The sequence below is a fragment of the Zalophus californianus genome, chromosome 16 (assembly GCF_009762305.2).
Source record: "Zalophus californianus isolate mZalCal1 chromosome 16, mZalCal1.pri.v2, whole genome shotgun sequence".
NCBI classification, from domain to species: domain Eukaryota; kingdom Metazoa; phylum Chordata; class Mammalia; order Carnivora; family Otariidae; genus Zalophus; species Zalophus californianus.
The window spans coordinates 61,965,027-61,978,686 of record NC_045610.1 but is presented as its reverse complement, the minus strand read 5'-3'; positions in this window follow the sequence as shown (position 1 = coordinate 61,978,686).

Genomic DNA, 13,660 nt, shown 5'->3' with positions numbered 1-13,660 from the left:
CCCGCATCCGGGTGTCTGTGTCTTTCACACTTAATTCAGGTAAAGGCAGAAATAAAGTATCTTCTCCCCCCCACCACCACCGCTCTGGCAAACAAACGCCCACAGCCACCTGAAAGTCAGGCCCCAGCTCCAGGCCCCCCGCCCCCACCCCGCAGTGAGGGCTCAGCCCCAACACAGGCCAGGGGTCCCTGTGCGCCTGGCCACCCGTGCAGCTGGGGTCCTGGTGGGCCCAGGCCCCCGCCCCTCAGGCCTCTAGAGCCCTTAGCCAGCCCTCCCCGCCTGCCGGCACCCCCCCGCCTGCCGGCCCCCCCCCGCCCGCCGGCCCCCCCCCGCCCGCCGGGCCCCCCGCGCCCGCCGGCCCCCCCCGTGCCCGCCGGCCCCCCGTGCCCGCCGGCCCCCCCCACCTGCCACTTACCTTTTTTTACCACTTTTCTTTCCCTCCCCCCCTTCTCGCCCTTTCCCTTCCTGTCTTCGGTCCCCTGGCTGAGGGACGCCTTCCCTTTCCAGACTCTCTGATCACGCTGCTGTCGGGTGGGCCTTGACCAGGACCTCCCCAAGCCTTCCTGGTCTGCCAGGGGACAAACTGGCCAAGGGAGGTGGTCTGCCCGGGACCCACGCCCCTGCCCCGCGCCCTGCACCTGCCCCTCTCTGTCAGCCACAGGGCCCTGCCACCCCCTTTAACAAAGCCAACCCTGCCGTGGAGAAGCCAGCGAGGCGACTGGTTGCATGGCCCGGGAAGGAGGGACCACAAACACCCAGGGCAGGTCCTACGGCGCCAGCTGGACAAGCATTTGGAGCAGCGTCAAAACCACTACCCCCACCGTTCAGACCAAAGCAGCCCCAGGAGTTGGGGAGGGGACAGGGCTCTGCTTCACTGAAAGACCTGCAGGAGGGGTGGCATCTCCCCATTTGACAAAAGGGAATGGGAACGAGGGAAGCCGGTGACACACAGCAGATGGCCAGGGCAGTCCGCACACGGGGCCTCGGGCCCCAGGGCCTGCATGGGAGCAGCCGCCTGCCCCCCTCTCTGTGCACGCAGCTCAGCACAGTCTCAGGGCTTCCTGGGTCAAAGATAAGGCTTCCCTGGAGACCACAGAGGAAGATACCAGAAAACCTGGGGCTGGGGCCAAGAGACCCTGTTATGGGCTCCTCGGAGCCATCCTGTGCCCAAAGCCAGCACCCTGGGGGGGGGGGGAGGGAATGTCTGCTCTGGACAAGACATCAACTAGCTGGACACTGGGGTCCTCAGGCACTCTGGGTAAGATGGGGCCACCCAGGTCCCAGGGGTCTTTGAGGACCCTTCCAGGCCACAGCCTAGCCAAAGCCAGGAGGTACCCCCTGCCCACATCCTACCCTCCAGGCCTGCTGGGGCCTGCCCAGCAGCCAGCCTCCTGGCCATCACCTATAGATGCGGATAGGCCTGCCGCAGGGTCTGGGGACAGCTCCCAGGGGCTGAGGCAGACAGCCTGCCTCTCGTGACCCTGCAGGGCGCCCCGTGGCTCTGGCGGCAGGGAACAAGCCCAGACCCCCAGCTCCTCAAGGCCAGGTCCACCCTGCAAGCCCGGCAGGTCGACACCACAGGAGGCTGGGCTTCCTGTCTCTCAAAGGTGGGCAGGAGGCCACATCCTGTCTCTCCTGGGTGCTCTTTCTTATGAAAACATCAGCTCTGGGACAGTGTTCTCTCAACTCCCAAACCATCTACCTATGGCTTGGGACCTCCACCAGCTGCCCCTGATGCTTGGGACAGCCTCCACCCCTCCAGGACTCCCCATCACATAAGAACCCCACCCCATCATGGTGGGACGGAACTTTCTGGTCCTCCTATAGACTCAACCACCCAACAGCTGCTGGGCAACTGCCAGTCTAGGCCAAGCGAGCAAGGCCCAGAGGATGCCCCACCTGGTACAAGGCCCAGGAAGGAAGACCCCGTTGGGAGTGATACCCTATAGAAGTGATTTCCCCAGGGGAGGTGAAGCTGTTTAAAAGCATGCATGCTGCTACAGTCCGAGTGACATGGCTCCTTAACCCTGATGGCCCCATCCCACCCATTTTGTGTACCCACGCTGGGTGGTCAGGCCGAACACCTCCTTGCACATGGTCAGGTCCTGCCCACATGCCCTGGCCCCTTCCTTCTGGCCATCTCTGCCCATCTCAGCTAGCCACCCTCCCAGGGCTTTTAGAATCCCCTGCCAGGCAGAGCTGGCTTAGTGGGGACTCCACTCCCATCTCCTTCCAGGGGGCCAGGGGAAGGGTCCACGCAAAGGAGGGGCCCCGAGGGGCAGCTGCATCCACAGCTACCCTGCACACCCCTCCACATCTCTGCCCTGCCCTGCCCTGCCCCACCTACAGCTCGTTCTCCTTCCCGTCAGCCTGCCTCTGACGGCCTTGACCGCCCCAGGGGACAAGCAGGCCCTGGCCTCGCAGACGATGGCCAAGCGGGGCCCCTGCCCTCCGTGGACGCGGTGGAGCCCTCATCCACCTGCCCCGCTTAGCAGCCAACTGCCTTTTGCTGTGGAGCCCCGCGGAGCACCGCGCGGGTGGGCGCTCAGAGGAGGGCCCATGCCCCCTGGCGGCAGGACTCGGCAGCGGCAGGGCGCCTGCCCCGCTCACGGTCTTCTGGCTCACCGCACCCAGCCTGGAAGGCAGTGCCGCGTTCACCGACTCTCCTTGACGGCTGGAGAAACTGAGGGCTACCGGTGGCAGGAGCCTTGGATAGGAATGGAGCACTGCCAGCCCCGAGGCGACTTCCCCAGTTTACGGGACTCACGGAGAAATGAGCACCCCACACAGCCTGTCCCCCGCTTCCTGTCCCACCAACATACACCACACACAACCTGCCCCCCCAACACACACACACAGCATGCACCCTCCCCACGCAGTGTGGTCCTCCCCTACAAGACTGCTACACACGGACACACCTGCTCCCTTTCCATGATGCCCCCTAGTCCTACGGGACTCTCCCCCAGCACCTCACCCCCTCAGCTGTTCCAGGCTAGCACTTCCCCACTGTCACCCCCACTGTGGGCTCAAAGGGACGGGGCCTGGACGGCCAGCTGTTTCCCATGCTCAGTACAGCACAGGTCCCTGAGGGCAGTCCTCACCCCCGCATGGCGGGAAACCGAAGAGGCCTCTTATTTATTATACTTTAATTCAGATTACAAATAATTGATAAAAGTAAAAATAAAAGGATAATAAAAGCCTTTATTAGAAGTTTTAATAAGAATTTAAACAGAGAAAGCCTCTTTGTATTTGTATCAAGGACATTTTGAAGCACAGACATCATAAAAGATGAAGGAATGCTGTCCTGGGTCCTTGTAGGCACACGAGATGGCCCAGGTGCAGGTCACAGAATACTGTGGTCATGTCCACCTGCTGAAGGACTCACTGGGTGGGAAACACACTGTTCACTCACTGAACCTCGAGTCTTTGTCTGGAACTTCATCATCTGAGGACCGTTGTTCTCCTGCCATCAATGGGGCAATGAGCTATTCTGTCTCTTTTGTCTTCTGATTTGTCGTCTGTCTGGCTTCTCCTCTTTGCCTTCATGGATGGCAGATGGAAGATTCGAGCCCTCAGCTGTGCGGGGTGAGAGTGCACAGCAGCCCGTGGAGCCCGTGTGCAGGCGCCACCTACACGGTCCTGACAGAGGACAGTGCACAGATCAGCCCCACACTTCGGTGTCACTGTCACCCTTCCAGGTGATGCGCTCATTCTTTGCTTTCTTACTATCTTAGTCATTGTGGGCAGAGCTGGGAAGAGTTGGTAAGTAATGATGAAATGATTTCTAGGATGAGGAAGTAGCAAAATATCTCAAGACATAGGAAAGTAAGACCACTGACATGGCCTCACGGGGCCAGCGGGGCCACGGGGTGGGGGGTAACTGCAAGCAAGGATGCATTCATCCTGTTGAAGCACAAAAGTGTCTGTGGGCTCTGTCTGTACTTTGGAAGACATCTGAGAACTAAAGGCATGAAATGCCAACCCTTTGGTCCTGTGCAAATGGTGGCTGAGGGTGGGCAAGGGTCAGTGTAGATGGTGACCAAGGGTGTCCGAGGGTGACCGGGGGTCTGAGGGTGACCGGGGGTCTGAGGGTGTCCGAGGGTGACCGAGGGTGACCGGGGGTCTGAGGGTGACCGAGGGTGACCGAGGGTGACCGGGGGTCTGAGGGTGTCCGAGGGTGACCGAGGGTGACCGGGGGTGACCGGGGGTCCGAGGGTGTCCGAGGGTGGCAGAGGGTGTCCGAGGGTGCCCAAGGGTGACCGGGGGTCTGAGGGTGGCCGGGGGTCTGAGGGTGACCGAGGGTGACCGAGGGTGTCTGAGTGTGTCTGACGGTGTCTGAGTGTGTCCGAGGGTGACCGAGGGTGGCCGGGGGTGCCCGGGGGTGTCTGAGGGTCTGACGGTGTTCGAGGGTGTCCGAGGGTGACCGGGGGTGGCCGGGGGTGACCGGGGGTCTGAGGGTGACCGGGGGTCTGAGGGTGTCCGAAGGTGACCGAGGGTGACCGGGGGTGACCGGGGGTCTGAGGGTGACCGAGGGTGACCGGGGGTTTGAGGGTGTCCGAGTGTGTCCGAGTGTGTCCGAGGGTGACCGGGGGTTTGAGGGTGTCCGAGTGTGTCCGAGGGTGTCTGAGTGTGTCCGAGGGTGTCCGAGGGTGTCTGAGTGTGTCCGAGGGTGACCGAGGGTGACCGGGGGTGGCCGGGGGTTTGAGGGTGTCCGAGTGTGTCCGAGGGTGTCTGAGTGTGTCCGAGGGTGTCCGAGGGTGTCTGAGTGTGTCTGAGGGTGACCGAGGGTGACCGGGGGTGGCCGGGGGTGCCCGGGGGTGTCTGAGGGTCTGACGGTGTTCGAGGGTGTCCGAGGGTGACCGGGGGTGACCGAGAGTGACCGGGGGTGGCCGGGGGTGGCCGAGGGCCCCGAGCGCTCCCGGGGGCCCGCGTCTTGTCACTGTAAGGGTTTCCGCCGTAGGTCAGCCTGCGCCCCGCGTCAGACGCTGTGAAGCTGCCGCGTCTGCAGCCCGGCCCGGCAGGGAGACCCGCCGAGGGCCGGGAGCGCTCACGCACGGGCTGGGCGGCGCTCGCTGCGTGTCTGAAAGGTCTCATTGCACGAATGCCTGAAGGGAAGACGGCAGGATCTTTAGAACTTCTGGGTTGTCCACAGTGGACGACCCGTTTGCCCGCGGTGAGGGGGGGGGGGGGTCCCAGGAGCTCCGAGCGGAGCCCGCGGGACCGAGCCACACCGGCCCCGGCTCCCGGAGCTTGTCCTGCCGCCCTCAGCCCTCCCGGCCGCCGTAGCTGCGACCGCCTGACCCGACCTGGCCAATCACAGCACAAGCCGGGGCCTCGACGATTGGGCCACCGGTGGGCACATGACTCTAACTAACCAATCAGAGCCCAGGGATGTCTATTTAAGGCAGAGCAGGCTGCGGAGGAGGCGCAGGGTCCTTCCGGGGTTTGGCTCTGTGGTCGCCCGTCTTCCTCTCCTAGAAGGGCGACTCCTGGTGGGGGCTCCCGAGTCGGCACGCGCGGGTCGGAAACTGTCCGCTGTCTCGGGAGGGAGGCCGGAGCGGGGTCGTTGTTGGTGGGTCAGCCCCGGCGTCCCCCTGCCCCGGGCGACAAGGTCAGGTGTGGGTCTGGGGGCCTGACTCGCCAGCCACGAAACGCCCGGCCGTGTGGCCCCAGAGACAGGCGGTGGGGACGCGCCTGGACGGAGCCCGGGGGCTGCCGGTTTAAGTACAGGGTCTTGGTTGAGAGCCGAGGCGTCTCCCCTGGAGTTCCCGTGTTGAAGTGCCCGGTTCGGTGGCTGTCGGTTCACCCAGAGCGGTGCGGCCACCCCCACCGTCTTACAGCGTCCCCACCACCCCGGAGAGAAGCCCCGTCTCCCAGCCCTAGGCGACCACCAAGGGATTATAGACTTAAATACTCATTAAAATTATTAGCGAAGCTAAGAATAGCGGGGAAGATCTGTAACTTGGGGTAACAATCAGGAGCCTACTGCAAATACCTTTTTCTTTATTATTATTTTTTTAAGATTTTTATTTATTTATGTGAGAGAGAGAGAGCACGAGAGGGAAGAGGGTCAGAGGGAGAAGCAGACTTCCCGCTGAGCGGGGAGCCCGACGCGGGGCTCGATCTCCGGACTCCAGGATCATGACCTGAGCCGAAGGCGGTCGCTTAACCAACTGAGCCACCCGGGCGCCCTTTTTTTTTTTTTTTCTTCTCTCTTTTTAAAAAGTTTTTTTTTTTTTTAGTACAGATTTAGATTTACAGAAAAGTTACGAAGTTACAGAGTTCTCATCCACTCAACATCCTCACAATTCACCAGCCAGTGTCGATATATGATGATTACTATTACTAACTAAAGCAAATGTTTTTTAGTTTATACCAAGTGTCTTTAAGTGTCCTTTCACTGCTCCGGGATCCCACATTACATTTAGGTGACACGTCTCCCCAGGAGCCTCTTGGCTGTGACGTGTCTCTGACTTTCCTGGTTTCAAGTAACCTGGCAGTTCTGGGAAGTGCTGGGCAGAGATTTTGGAGACTGTCCCTCTGCTGGACTGTGTCCAGTGTTTTCCTCATGATCAGTCTGGCCTTGGGGGTTTGGGGAGAGGACCACAGAGGCAAAGCGCCCTTCTCATCGGGTCACGCGGGGGTCGGTGCTCTCAGTGTGACCCATGGATGTGACCGTGACCACCTGGTACTCGTTCGTATCGTGTTTTATGTGGGGAGGACCACGTGTGGGGTAGGGAGGGCAGAGCCTCCATGCATGTCACTCTGGTTCTTGCGCATGGATTTTTCTCCCTATGTATTTGCTCATGCGATCATTTTCTTCTTTTTTTTTTTAAAGATTTTATTTCTTTGACAGAGAGTACAAGCAGGGGGAGCAGCAGAGGGAGAGGGAGAAGCAGGCCCCCCACTCAGCAGAAAGCCCAACTCAGGACTTGATCCCAGGACCCTGAGATCATGACCTGGGCGGAAGGCAGATGCTCGACCGTCTGAGCCACCCAGGCGCCCCTCGTGCAATCATTTTCATGTCAGTGCAGACTCATAGACATCTATTCCTTCCAACACTGTTGATTTATTCTGTTGCCCAAATCAGTCCAGCTTTAGCTATTGGGGGCTCCTTCAGCTTGTGTCCCTCTAATGTAGCCCCCTTCATGTGGGACGTTGTTCTGTCTTGTTTTTGAGCGCTTCTGTACTTTCAAGCTGTATTCACTAGGGCTACCGCAACAAGGCACCACAGCCTGGGGGCTTAAACAACAGGCATTGATTCCTCACGTCCAAGGTCAAGATGCCGACAGGGCTAGGTTCTCCTGAGGCCTCTCTCCGTGGCTGGTGGGCGGCACCCTCTCCCCCACGTCTCACACAGCCGTCCTCTGTGCGCGCACCCCTGCTGTGCTGTCCTCCTCCTGTGAGGACGCCAGTCTTGAATCACGGCGCACCCTTATGGCCTCATTTAACCCCAGTTATCTCCCGAAAAGCCCTGTCACCAAATGTAGTCTCGTTGAGGGTTAGGGTTTCACCTATGACATTTGGGGGGAGGGGACACGATTCAGTCCGTGACACTAGCGCTACAAGCTGCCTCACGATCCTCTTGCACGTGCAACGTCCCAGTCCTCACATCAGCCATTTCCTCAAGTGGCCCTGGCTCCTTTCCCTGGAGAAAGGTGTGAGAAACCAAGATCCAGGCGCTGGGTGTGCTTCTTGGTGTCATTGCTTCTCCGCTGACAGAGCAAGGAGATACGCGTGTGTGCGCGCTAACCCACGTCTGCACACGCGTCTCTAAATATTTCCACATTTCCCCATAAGTATCTGTATTAAGCGTGAGTCCCACCTCTAACCCACACCGCACGGATCGATCTACTCTGCCCCTTGCTTCTCTGTCAACTCCCACCTGACTCCCAGCACCCAGCACCCAGCACCCAGCACCCACCTACTCAATCACTCAATCCCAGCGTGCAGGCCGTGGTTTCAGAATTGCTGATGGGTACCCCGTGGGAAACGACTTTACCAACTGCAGTGCAGGTCCTGTGACGTTCCCTACAGGGAACCCCTTACAGTTCCTTACAGTAAGACCCCGCTCATTTCCAAAGGGACCTGGCTCAGCACCGTGTCCCTGCTCCCTCTGTGCGGTAGCTTCATGCGCTTGTGACACAGCCAGATTCCCCTGTCACTCCACCCTTACACCCTCCACTCCTGTACGATTCTCAAGTGTGCATACGTTAAGGCCTGCTCCTTCTGCTGGACAGTGTTGGTTTTAACAAATGTGTGGTTTCACATGTCTGGCGTTCCAGTATCACACAGAATAGTTCCACTGCCCTAAAAATCCCTCCTCCCTCCCACCCTGGCAAGCACTGATCTTTTTATTGTCTCCATAGTTTGCTTTTTCCAGAATGTTGAATAAAGGGATGCACAGAGCCTGCAGCCACTGCAAACTGGCCTCTTTCAACCAGCAACAGGCATTTACAGTTCATCCACGCCTTCCTGTGTCTTGACAGCTCATCCCTTCTTACTGCCGAACAACATTCCACTGCTTCCAGCTTCTTTACCCACTCCCCTCCTGAAGAACATCTTAGTTTCTTTTAATTTGGGGCAATTGTGAACAAACCTGCTGGAAACATTCACATGAAGGTTTTTCTGTGGACATAAATTTTTAACTCCTTTGGGTAAATACCTAGGAGCACATCTTAGTTCAACAAATATTTCTTTCTTATGGTTGTGGAGGCTGGAAGTCCAAGATCGAGGTGCTGGCAGGGCCCGTGTCTGATGACAGCCCGCTGCCTGACTCACAGACTCCTGTCTTCTTGCCGGGTCCTCCAGTGGCCTGGCAGACGGCGGAGAGGGCGAGCAAGCCAACAGCACCTTCATAAGAGGGCACAAATCCCATCACGGGCTCCGCTCTCGTGACCTCGTCAGCTCCCAAAGGCCTCAACTCCTCACTATCAGCATAAGCGTGGGGGCGGGGGGGGGGCGGGCACTGACATTCAGTCCACGGCAGAGCAGGATTGCTGGGTCACGTAGCATCTGGCACCATGGGAACATCAGTGTCATGAGGCAGCTTGTCCTGGTCATGATCTTGGCCGCCAGTTTCTCCACTGCAAACATGGTGCTGCAGGTTTGGGTGTCTAACCTCCACCCTGGGAAGGAAATGCTCTTCTATTTCTATGGCGCTGAGAGCTTTTTAATCAGTGACAAAATACTGTATTCAATGCAAGTGTCAAAGGCTTTTCTGTACCTATGGAGTTAATCATAGGATCTTTCTTCTTTAGTCTATTAATGGGACAAATGGCACTGATACTGTTTGACATGAGACTAGAGACGCCCAGACCATGCGGTCGATTTCTCACTTGTGATTGTCAGTTATCTAATATTTTATTTCAGATTTTTTGCACCAAAGTTCCTGAGTAAAACAGACCTTCTGTGTTTTCTTTTTGTTTGTCCTTGTCTGGTTAGGAAGCACAATCCGCCTTGCCTCTTTTCCACTTTCCAGAACATTCTGTCCAGGACAGGAGTTACTGATCCCTGGGCTCAGGGTGGGACCCCCTCCCAGAGCAACCTACAGCCCAGGCTGGGGAGGGAAGGGCTCCCACAGCCACGCTTTGCTCTATTCCTGTTCTTCTGTTCGCCCTTCTTTTGGTCATTTTATATTTTTCCAGGAATTTGTCTACTTCATCCAGGTCTTCCGTTTTATTAATTTTTAGGTGTTCCTAGCTTTTACTCTTTAGGTCTATGTTGGGTCTGTCGTTATTTCCGCTCTCGTGTATTTTGTCTGCGTTGTCCTGCCTTTCCCCTTCTTTCTTGCCAGAGCGATTTCACGTGGTTGTTACCCTGATGGGTGAGGCAGCTTTAGGTCGTGTTCGCCCTCCGTCCTCTGTCCCCCATCCTCCACCGATGGCTGCTTTTACTTTTCTCCTTTTATCCTTGCGGGGGGGGGGTGCTCTGAATTAAGCTGTGTTTCTGGAATCCAGTTCTAGTTGCAGCAGAGCTGGTCTAGAGCCAGCTGCCTTCACCAGCTCACCCCTTCCTCGAAGTCACTGCAGTCCTTTCTAACGATCACGACGATCACATGGCTGCCCTTTCCCGGTGCTCAAGTGTCCCGCATGGTGCCAGACCCCGCACGGCTGCCCCCTCGACCCACATCCTGTACTCCCAGTCAGGTTTTGTGCTCCAAGTCTTGCCATGACCAGACCCCACTACCCTCTGCTCCTGCCCTAGCACCCAGGGCCCCTCCCAGAGGCCTCCCGAAGAGGCGTGCTTACAGCTGGTCCCTCTGCCAGCTGAGTTGGGGGGCATGCTGACTAGAGGGGACTGCTGGGGGTAGGGTCCCTCTTTCTTCAGAGGCCCCAGCTCCCACCCCTGCAGGGACTGCCCCACAGGGCCTTCCGGGTGCGTGGCAGGAGCCCCAACCCTGCCTGGGGTGGGCAGACCTGGGGGGCCTCTGGGGAAGTTCTCAGCTCATGGGGTGGGGGAGGCACCTGCAGAGGCCCTGCTCCCCTGGGGCAGGTGGGGCACCCCAGCAGGCATTGGAGCCTGGAGAACCCAGCCCAGTGACTCACTGCCCAGCCACGTAGCACAGTTGGAGTTGCAGAAATGTGCAGGTGATCGAGGTGTGAGCAGGAATCCCAGGCGCCAGACCTGAACTGTCCCGGCTGGCCTAGCTGCCGGGCACACTGTGGGCCATGAGAGAGGGGAGACCATCCATCCTGAGGCTAGGAACAGGCACGGCACGAGCCCCCCCCCCCCACCCCTGGCCTTGCCCTGGCAGGCTAGCAGCCTGCTTCATCTAGCAGGGAAACTCAGCGATCAGCCTCCCTTCCTTCAGGCCAGAACTACAGATGCTCCAGTCGCACGGGCCTCACCTCCCGCCTGCAGACCACCGCCCCTGGCACCTGAAATGGCATCTAGAGCCCTGCTGTTTTCAGCGCCCCAAGAAGGGGCTCTCTGGGAAGTGGCTGGATGGGAAGGGGCAGGAGCAGATCTAGACCCCGACCAGAGGACAGTCTCCACCCCACCTGGCAGGAGATCATGATGGACAGAGGATGGCAGGGCTTGGGGGTTAGGCCAAGGGCCTTTATCCCAGAGGACAGAAAGGAGAGGTGATGTGGCCAGGAGAAGCTGCAGGAGGGGTTCGGCAGGGTCACTGCCAGCCCGTCAAGCAGGGTTAGAAGGCCAAGGGGCTCCAACCTTGGGTTCCAGGAGAGCTGTGGGGGCCTGCTTCCCAGGAACAAGGTTTGTGGCCACTTTGGTGCCTCCTGAGTCCACGGGCAGTAGGTGACAGCAGGGCAAGTTCCAAAAATACCTCCTGTTTCTGGGCCCACCTGAGCCAGCGGCAAACCACCTCCCTGAAGCTGGGAAGTAAACAGCGACCCAGAAAAGGGGTGGGAGCTTGGGGCCAAAGGTCGGGGTTGGGCCCTGCCCCTGCCTGCTCTGCCAAAGAGAGGCGAGGATTCAGCAGGCTGCCTTGAGCCCCCGCTGGTCCCTCTGTCGTCCACTCTGTAAATGCTGAGGTCCTACTATGTGCTGTGGGAGCAAGGCCTCTGCCCTCCTGGGAGTCTGGGCGTGGGAGTGAGGGTGCTCCTGAGCTGAATGACCCGGTGACGCTACCAGAGACCAAAGACTCATGCCATGCCCAGCTCCCATGGCTAGTTGCCTCGTGGCTCCCAGCAGGTGGGGGAAGGTGCAAGTGTTCAGTTATGTGAGATAGGTGTTCACCCCTGCAGCTCTGAGGCTCAGGACTCCAGATGTCAGATCTGAACCAGCTTCATTCAGGAAGTCTGGTCCCTGCCCTGCAGAGGGACAGGGGACACACCCATGGATGGCCGCAGTGGAGCCCTGCCTGGGCTCCTCTGAGCTCACAGCCTCCCCTGATCTAGGTTTAGGAGCCAGGCTCACCGAGGCCCCCATCAAGTGGGCAAGGAAGCTAATCAGGTGGTGGCTTGGTCTAGGGCAGGGGTCTACCTCTCAGTCCCACTGACACGTGGTGCTGGATCATTCTCTGTGGGAGGCCACCCTGTACACTGTAGGATGCTGAGAAGCATCCCTGACCTCCACCCACAAGGTACCAGTAAGCCCCAAACTGTGACAACAAGACATTGCCAAATGCCCCCCTCACCTCCCACCCAGTTGGGCCCTGCTGCTCTCCTGTAGGACCGCCCAAGAGAGCTTTCCAGAATGATAGAAATGCTCTGTTCTGTGCTATCCAATCCAGGCATCACTGAGCACTTGGAACATGGCTGGTGAAGCTGAAGAAGTGGATCCGTACTTTTGTTTCGTTTTAATTAACTTAGACAGCCACGCGAGATTGGTGGTTGCTCTTAGAGCAGATGCCGACCAGGGCTAGAATCCCGGCCTTCCCTTGGGCTCTGTCCCAGCCTCGCCTGCGCCTGGGCTGACCCTTGGAGGCTGGTTGGGGTCATGACCTGACTTCCTCTTCCCTGCTGGTGGGTCCAGGCTGCATGGCCCTGCTTGCCAGGGGTGGGGCCCAGGGGAGCCCAGCAATTTCCCCGAGTTTTCCTCAGCCAGCGGCTGGACACTAGCGCTGTGGGACACGCACGCCACAAGCGGCCTTTCACCCAGGAGACTGCTTGGGCCCCACCACCGACCCTTCCTGCTGCCTCCCCCCCCCCCCCCCCCCCCGCCGGCTGAGGTCACTCCTTCAGACCTCCGGGGAAGGTCGTAGAAGTTGCTGGAAGCTATAAACCGCAGCGTGCGCCTGCCTGGTGCTCCTGGTCCGGTTGGTAATTGCTGTTCACTTTACAACAGTTGGCTCATCCCTCCTCACGCCCTCAGACAGGGAACCAGTTGGCGAATTTTGTTAATTAAGTGGGGCTCATCATTAGTGCTGGACCCAGCATCCTCAGTGCATGGGCACGGGTCCAACGGCGAGGGTGGACGTGGGTCCTGACTCACCATGGGGATCTGAGCAGGAGGCCACTGTCGGGCCCAGGTCCCATCCACTGCCCTGCTGGCGCCCACCAGCACTGCTACCCGCATGACAACTCATTTCCCAAATAAACAGTAATTATGTGAACAGCGAGTATTCGCTCGGCCATTACTTGGCTCCAGGCCCTCTTCTAAACCATATCAACCGTCTCCACTGCCTCTGGGCTTGGCGCTAGGATTATGTCCACTTCACAGCTGAGAAAGGAGAGGCATGGTGGGGGGGGGTGTCCCCTGCCCAAGGTTGCACAGCTGGTGGCAGACCAAGAATTGCAGCTTGGGCGCCTGACCTCCAAGCTCGGCCTCCTAGCCACTGCCTTCAGGGTGGTGGCCCCTCCACCCCTGTTTGGTCACCTACCACTTGTGCACCCCAGGGGCACAGATCATTATCATTCACTGAGGAAAGGGGAAACAGAGGGAACTAACTTGAGAGACAAAAACATTACAGGCGGAAGGGGCAGTGCATGCCAAGGCCCTGGGGCAGGAGACACTGATGCTTTTGAGGAACTGCAAGTCATTCCTTGGGGACATGAATGGGGACGCGGTGAGTACCCTCTAAACCCCAGCAAGGAATCTGAGTTCAGTCCCCAGGGCTAATTTGTGTTATTTTAAGGTAAAATTCATTTAACATAAAATTCACCATTTTAGCCATTTTAAAGTATACAGTTAAGTGGCTCTTTATACATTCATGATGTTGTACAATCATAACCTGTACCCAGTTCTGAAATGT